The 8,345-nt window shown below is 45.5% G+C and overlaps 1 protein-coding gene across 1 annotated transcript in view; it reads left to right on the top strand.

The window, feature by feature from the left end:
- Positions 1 to 990: 990 nt before the first annotated feature.
- LOC306918913 (uncharacterized protein) overlaps positions 991 to 8,345 on the top strand; it is a 26,527-nt gene continuing 19,172 nt past the window's right edge. The window contains exon 1 of the mRNA XM_079496118.1: positions 991 to 1,050. The gene's annotated coding sequence lies outside the window, so the exon portion shown is untranslated. The remainder of the gene's footprint in view (positions 1,051 to 8,345) is intronic.

The following is an 8,345-nucleotide window of genomic DNA, read 5'->3' as shown; positions in this document are numbered from 1 at the left end:
GGGAGAGAGAGGGGGGGGTGAGAGAGAGAGGGGGAGTGATAGGGAGAGAGAGAGAGAGGGAGGGGAGAGGGAGGGGGAGTGATAGGGAGAGAGAGAGAGAGAGAGAGGGGTGAGTGAGAGAGAGGGGGAGTGATAGGGAGAGAGAGGGGGAGTGAGAGAGGGAGGGGGAGTGATAGAGAGAGAGAGAGAGAGAGAGAGGGAGGGGAGAGGGAGGGGGAGTGATAGGGAGAGAGAGAGAGAGGGGGGGAGTGAGAGAGAGAGAGGGGGAGTGATAGGGAGAGAGAGGGGGAGTGATAGAGAGAGAGGGGGAGTGATAGAGAGAGAGAGAGAGAGAGAGAGAGAGAGAGAGGGAGGGAGGGGGAGTGATAGGGAGGGAGAGAGAGAGAGAGAGGGAGAGAGAGGGAGGGGGAGTGTGATAGGGAGAGAGAGAGAGAGAGAGGGGGGGGGGGTGATAAGGAGAGGAAGAGAGAGAGAGAGAGAGGGGGAGGGGGAGAGAGAGATGGAGGGGGGAGTGATAGGAGAGAGAGAGAGAGAGAGAGAGAGAGAGAGAGAGAGAGAGAGAGAGAGAAGGAGATAGAGAGAGAGAGAGAGAGAGAGAGAGAGAGAGAGAGAGAGGGAGGGAGGGAGGGAGAGAGTAGCAGAAGGGAAGAGAGAGAGAGCGGGTTATGTAACTGTGTTGAAATATATCTGGAGTCACATGTTCGTAGTAAGGGCCTGCAGCAAAATAGTGGTGTATGCTCACGTGCACACGCGTGAGCACGCACGCACGCACGCACGCACGCACGCACGCACGCACGCACGCACGCACGCACCAGCAGTTCAGATGCTGATACATGCAGGGTCATCAGAGATTGAGTCGTGATAGTGGCTCTGCCTGTCCATGTGAAGCTCCTGGGACCAGTGAACATGTGACTCCATGAGGGAGGAGCTAATGACGCACAGAGAGGACATAAGCCACGCCTCCTTGGGTGAGCTTTCTTCCATGGCCGTGGGAGGTGGAAAGTATACCGAACCGAACTACTATTACTATTACTCAAGCACAGCTTTCAGGTACTTTCCCTTTACTTGAGTATTTCCACTTTGCAGATTTAGATTATTCATGTAAAATATAGGCTACTGTACACTTAACCCATCTAGACCTGAGGCCAATTCTAAAAACAAAATTGCTTCTAAATCCTAACAGTTTTCTGAAAAACCTATGTTTCTATCTTTCAGTGGTGCTCAACCATTTTCATGTCAAGGAGCCCTAGAATTATCTGTATTTGTATCTGACAATATGTTGTTTCAGGGAGCTATGAAAGAATATATATTCAAAGATTTGCGCCACATTTTCACAATTTTTCAAAAATAGCAGATCTACAAGCTCGTAGCGCGGCACTCGGTGCCGCGCAATGAGATTGTAGATCTGCTATTTTTCAATAGCTAAAGTGCTTAAAACACCAAAAGGGGTTCCCGTCCAGAATTTAATGTAAAATATACTTTACACTTAATTTTACCCCATTTTTCTGTTTGAAAATAGTTAATAAATCTACAAGCTCACAACGCGTCGCACTGCGACTGCACTACTTTTACTTTGGTACTGCCAAGTATTTTGTGATGCTATTGCTTCTGTACTTTATTTTCTCAAGTAAAATGTAGATTGTAGAATACATCATGCCTTTTACTTCTTGCTCCACTGATCCATGGCTGAGACTCGGTGGTCTAGCTGCCTCACAGTCAGTTGAACTCACAGAGGTTGCATGAATGAGACTCGGTGGTCTAGCTGCCTCACAGTCAGTTGAACTCACAGAGGTTGCATGGCTGAGACTCAGTGGTCTAGCTGCCTCACAGTCAGTTGAACTCACAGAGGTTGCATGGCTGAGACTCAGTGGTCTAGCTGCCTCACAGTCAGTTGAACTCACAGAGGTTGCATGGCTGAGACTCGGTGGTCTAGCTGCCTCACAGTCAGTTGAACTCACAGAGGTTGCATGGCTGAGACTCGGTGGTCTAGCTGCCTCACAGTCAGTTGAACTCACAGAGGTTGCATGGCTGAGACTCGGTGGTCTAGCTGCCTCACAGTCAGTTGAACTCACAGAGGTTGCATGGCTGAGACTCGGTGGTCTAGCTGCCTCACAGTCAGTTGAACTCACAGAGGTTGCATGGCTGAGACTCGGTGGTCTAGCTGCCTCACAGTCAGTTGAACTCACAGAGGTTGCATGGCTGAGACTCGGTGGTCTAGCTGCCTCACAGTCAGTTGAACTCACAGAGGTTGCATGGCTGAGACTCGGTGGTCTAGCTGCCTCACAGTCAGTTGAACTCACAGAGGTTGCATGGCTGAGACTCGGTGGTCTAGCTGCCTCACAGTCAGTTGAATTCACAGAGGTTGCATGGCTGAGACTCTGTATGTCTCTTGTCAAGGTGGGGGCCAACATGGGGATGCTATGCAGGGAAAATGAAAATAAAACGAAATACAATGTTTTTTTGTTTTTTTTAAAGTGGGGTCTGTATAGCCGAAGCCTACAGTATATGGCTATATTTGGGGGTCCTTGGCATGGAAAGGTTAGTGAACTCCTGGATTATTGATTGTAGATTCCAGAGGTGTGTCTGGCAGCGTGCAGGACAGGTAAATGTGTCTTTACTCCATTTTGTCTGAATATGCAATGTTCAAAATCAATAATCAATAATCAATGTTTAAAGTCAATAATTGCACATAGCACAGTGGACCCTCCTTGGTGGTGAGTGTTTCATTTTGTCCAACAACAAGCTTTTAAATGTCTTCAAACCTTTCAGACTGAGGTTCAAATGTCAGGATACTGTATGGGCAGCGTACGTTGCACTGGAATTCAAATATTGTGAAACATATATGGTTGGTTTTTCGACATTAGACTTATCATTTATTAGTTCTGGCTGTTTTAGTGTTGTCATACAGTATAAACCGTAACACATACATACCAATGAAGAATGTTCAACATCTATCCATTTGTAAAAAAAACAAAAAAACAAAACAAAACAACACTGATTGGAAAATGTTATGCAATGTTTTGGTGCCTCAAAACTTGTAGATAAAACGATCTACAGTTCTACTTGTAGATAAAACGATCTACAGTTCTACTTGTAGATAAAACGATCTACAGTTCTACTTGTAGATAAAACGATCTACAGTTCTACTAGAGTAAAAACAGCAGCCTGCCTAACACAGAGCCCTGGGGGACTCTGGCCAAAATAAGTATAAAGCAGTGGTTCCCAAAGTGGGGTCAAGGGACCCCCAGGGGTCCTTGAGGGAGTTCCAGGGGGTCCCCAGCTTGATAGTTTGGAACCAAATGGACCCTTAATAAGGGTCCATAAGGGTCCCTTATGGGTCTGTAACTCTGAGAGTGTACAAATGTGTACAATTTGTACACTCTCAGAGTTAAATTAACATTGGTTTTACTTTTACAATATAAATCAGGGTCTCGGAGAAAGAGATGCCATTAAATGGGGGTCCGTAGACTAATGCATGTCAAACTGGGGGTCCTTGACATGAAAATAGTTGAAAAGCACTCCTAGAGCTGTAAAACTCTTCTCTTATGGAGGTCCTTGTCATATATTTTCTAATGGGGGGTCCGTGGGCTGATGAGTATCATTTTGTGGGTCCTTGACATGAAAAGGTTTGGGAACCACTGCTGGTATGCAGGGCCAGGGTGCAACCTGCCAACCACTGGTATGCAGGGTGCAAGTGGCTCATCTCTCTTGTTACATCATACAGGCCAATGAAGTCAGCCAAACCACAGGGCTTGGCCCTAATGGTACTTTAATTGTGACCTGTACACACGCACGCACACACACACGCACGCACGCACGCGCACACACACACACACACACACGCATGCACGCACGCGAACACAGACACACACACACACACACACACACACACACACACACACACACGTGTTCGCAGACCTCGATTTATACCATCTGAGCTCACAGACATGCAGGGTTTGTATGGGATGGGGGAGGGGGAGGGGGAATAGGGATTTAAACCTTTGAATAATGGATGAGTGGGACACACCCCCAGCCAGCACATGTTCTGTAGGCTACAGTATGCATACAGTAGGCAAGTGAGAATATACACTAACTCACATGTACCTCTCTCTCTCACACACCCATATGCTCACCACCATCATGACGGCTATGCTTTCTATGAATGATAGTGACAGACTCACGTGGTCACATGTGACTCTCCCCATGTGCTCTCTGAGCTCTATTACTATTACTACTTATACCGTCTCTCTCTCTCCAGCCAGTCAAGGCTGAGATGTCTGCTCACCTAGAAACAGTAGGGGTGGGCAAAATAAATCCATTCAGTGATATATCGTGATTTTTAATGCGACGATATCAATATCGAATCGCTCACAATATCGGAAAGCTCACAACGCGTCGCTTTGCGCTGCATCACGCTGCATCGCGTTGCGTCGCGTTGCGTCGTGCCGCTCAAGTTATGATAAGATTTTGTATTTATTTTTGGACAGGCAGGCATGAGGCCAATATAGGCGGCAGGACACCGGGACTGGTCCGGACCTGCTGCCATTCTGCCATCATGATCATTTCACTGTACCTGCAGTGAGTGACAAATAAACCCTCTTCTATCTTGAATCCTGCAGCATCATTCTTGTGAGAGCAACATCATTTGAATCATTTATGTTGTTCTGTAAAAGTGGTGGTATTAGGGCTTGTTTGTTAGCGGTTAGTATACTGCCCGCTCCGTCGTCTGTGCGCTTGTGGGCTGGTCTGGGCCAAATTCGTGCAAAATTGTCCCAGTCCAGCCCTGGGGGGACGTCCCCTCTGAGGGGCGCTCCTCCTATCATCATACATCACATTCTGTGCTCAGCCTATCAGATCATGAGGTACAGGCGTATATATATTCTACGTCCGAGCATAGACATGGTAATGCCCCGCCTGCCTCTGATTGGCCTACCGACACTGAGCATAGACTTGGTAACGCCCCGCCTGCCTCTGATTGGCCTACCAACACTGAGCATAGACATGGTAACGCCCCGCCTGCCTCTGATTGGCCTACAGACACTGCAGAATACCACTGGTCTCACCAGACTGTCCTCCGTCCAAGGTGGGAAATAATACAAGTACAAGAGAATGACAGCGCAACAGTAACTTGTAACTTTTATTTGTTTATTTGTTTATGCCGTTTGCTTTGATTGAATGGTTGATTGATTGAACACTTATCGTGTATTAATCTAATTATAGTAAACTAATACTATTATACTAAAAAAGATAAAGATCAAGGGAAAATAGACCTTTCTACAGTAGGCCTACAATAATGTTTCAAGTTTACACTGTACACATGCGAAATAAACGGCATAACAAAACAATATATTAGTTTGCCTCTTCTACAAAACATATAAGTTACTGTCGTGCGTGCCAAGCTGTCATTCTCTTGTATTATATCGTACTTGTATTATTTATTCATTTCCCACCACGGAGTAAACTCGCGGCAGACTATCCAGCATGTATCTTCCACCTCGGAGGAAAGTCTGGTAAGGCCGGCAGTGTCGGTAGGCCAATCAGAGGCAGGCGGGGCGTTACAGTGGCAGCGGTGGCCGAACGGATAGCGGCGCGGTCTAGATACCGGAAGGTTCCCAGTTCGAACCAGCCGTCCGACACGTTAAAATTACCACCGCTGAAATGCCCTTGAACAAGGCATCAACCACTACGATGAAATGTGTTCTATGAGCAGGGCCTGGCTGGAAACAAGTTCTTGAGCTTAGCCCAGATACCCTGGGTAAATATAGATTTCATTTCATTTCACCATGTCTAAGCTTGGACGTAGAATAGATATACGCTGTGTATAGCCCCCAGCCAAGACCCAGCCTGCAACAGCCCTGCCAATCAGACTCAGCCCTATTGGCACGGTAGGTTGCGCGTTGGTCTGGCGAGTGGGAGCCCCGGTTTCAATCCCCGCTTCCGCGTAATGCTACGTGCTATGTGCATATGGGCTAGCCTATAGCGGCCCTCACAAATGTCTCGAGAAAGCCTTAGCACTGATTAGAGCTGCAGAAACCGTGACACCACAGGCTAAAGAGCTGTTAAGTGATGCTAGTTGCAACTTGGATGCAGTAAAAAAATAAATAATAATAATTTAAAAGATCATGTACACTTTTGTATTTATAGGATCAGATTGGCTCCAGATTTGCCGTGGAATCCGCGAAAAGCCTTTGAAAGACCGCAAAATTTTGCCGCGCGAGTCTGCTGCAAAACAGTCCTCCCAGTTATGAAATGACCTCTGCGCCCCTGCTGCCAGCGTAATTTAGAGGGGGACATTTGACACATTTCCATTCACTAAAAGCAAAGATGTTAATCTGCCTGTTTACAGTTGAAAACCCTCGTACGTACAAATACCACTGAACATACCTCAAAACCTCTGGATACCCCCCCACCACCCCCCAACCCCCACCCACCCTACACTCCCCCCCCCCCCCCCCCCCCCAAACAAAAAATAACCTATTGTTCATTATCCCTCAATGAATGTCTGCATGTGAAGGTCCATTGTTATAAAATATGTGCAAATGGATCAAGATTTCCTTTCTTGCTCTTTTATCCCGTGTAATGTTATAGCTAAACAGGAAGTGCCACGTCTGCCTGCCTTGCCCTGGGTCCTGAGCTGGAGTGGAAGTGCAAGTCACTGCCCGACCCAGACAGACTGGACGGTGGGGGTGGGGCGTCTGTAAGAGTATGTGTATGGTCTCATGCGGTGGTTCTCTAACTTCTTCAGGGACGTGCACACATGGACATCAAAGTCTATTACCTATGGTCTATGTAGTCTATGGTCTATTAGCATTTTTACCCCGTCTGTAAAACAACTGCCCTCTCCAGACCACGAATGCAGCGTTTACTATGGTGGAAGAAGTGCAAATGCCATTCCTTTTCCATGCCATGGCGGAAGGCAGCATTCAGGAGAATGAACTTGGAACGCAGAATTTTGCGTTGTTTAGAAATCCAATGTCGTTACACTGCATCTCCACTAAAGAGTGCTGGGGTTGCGCCCCGAAAATAGCTGATCTACAAGCTCTCAACGCTTGTAGATCTGCTATTTTTGTACAAAAGTATACCCTCTTACGGGATGTCAGCCCCTGCCCCTCTAACACTCTCTGCACGTCCCTGAACTTCTTCATTTCAAGGACTCCAGGCCATAACTCCTCCATAACTCTGAGAGCATTCATATTAACAAATGGACAAATGGTTCCATTTGTACACTCTCAGAGTTACAGACCTGTATAAGGGTCCATTTGGTTATTTGTACACTCTCAGAGTTACAGACCTGTAAGGGTCCATTTGGTTATTTGTACACTCTCAGAGATACAGACCTGTAAGGGTCCATTTGGTTATATACACTCTCAGAGATACAGACCTGTAAGGGTCCATTTGGTTATTTGTGCACTCTCAGAGTTACAGACCTGTAAGGGTCCATTTGATTCCATTTGTACACTCTCAGCGTTACAGACCTGTAAGGGTCCATTTGGTTATTTGTATAAAGACCCCTTAGTGAAACCTATATGAAAATATGGGAACTAAATCGTTACCATGAAATGTCTTCACTAATGTGTTTCTAAAGGTGTCTAATAACATGTACTAAAAGTTTGAAATTCGACTCCCGTGGGAAATTTGAGTTATTAGCATAATATGTGACCATACCATTAACATCCTATAAGGCAACAAAAAAAGCCCAAATGTCATCATTCTTTAAGTAGCATGTGACATATGGAACTAGGGGGTTTTCATGATTCTGAATCCATTCCAAGAATTAGTTTTGCACAAAAAACACTCATTGGGCTAAATTTATATCCACTTGCCCAAATGGCCTGACCTCATCACATTTGTGATGACGACTATGGCTGTTTTCCTCCCAAGGAGTGTTTTTTGTGCAAAACTAATGGAAACTTGGAATGGATTCAGAATCATGAAAAACCATATGTTTCATATGTCACATGCTACTTAAAGTATGATGAAATTTTGACTTTTTTTTGTTGCCTGATGTTAATGGTATGGTCACATATTATGCAAATAACTAAAATGTCCCACGGGAGTTGAATTTCAAACTATTAATCCATGTTATTAGACACCTTTAGAAACACATTTCTTGGTAACGATTTAGTTCCCAGATTGGTCAAATACCTGATAAAATGCCCTTACTACCTGTTCTTATTGGATCTACTAATGTTCGATTAGATCTATTATAGGCTATATATAGTTCAGCGTCCAACACTGATATTGTCATGAATTGGTACCACCTAAGGTGACCGTAATTATTATTATTTTTTGTATTCCTACATCACATGTCTCTAGTTTATATTTTGGTATGATAACTCTTCCAA

Source organism: Electrona antarctica, assembly GCF_951216825.1.
Source record: "Electrona antarctica genome assembly, chromosome: 3".
NCBI classification, from domain to species: domain Eukaryota; kingdom Metazoa; phylum Chordata; class Actinopteri; order Myctophiformes; family Myctophidae; genus Electrona; species Electrona antarctica.
Note: the sequence above shows the minus strand (reverse complement) of the source record. Positions and strands in the feature narration are given on the sequence as shown.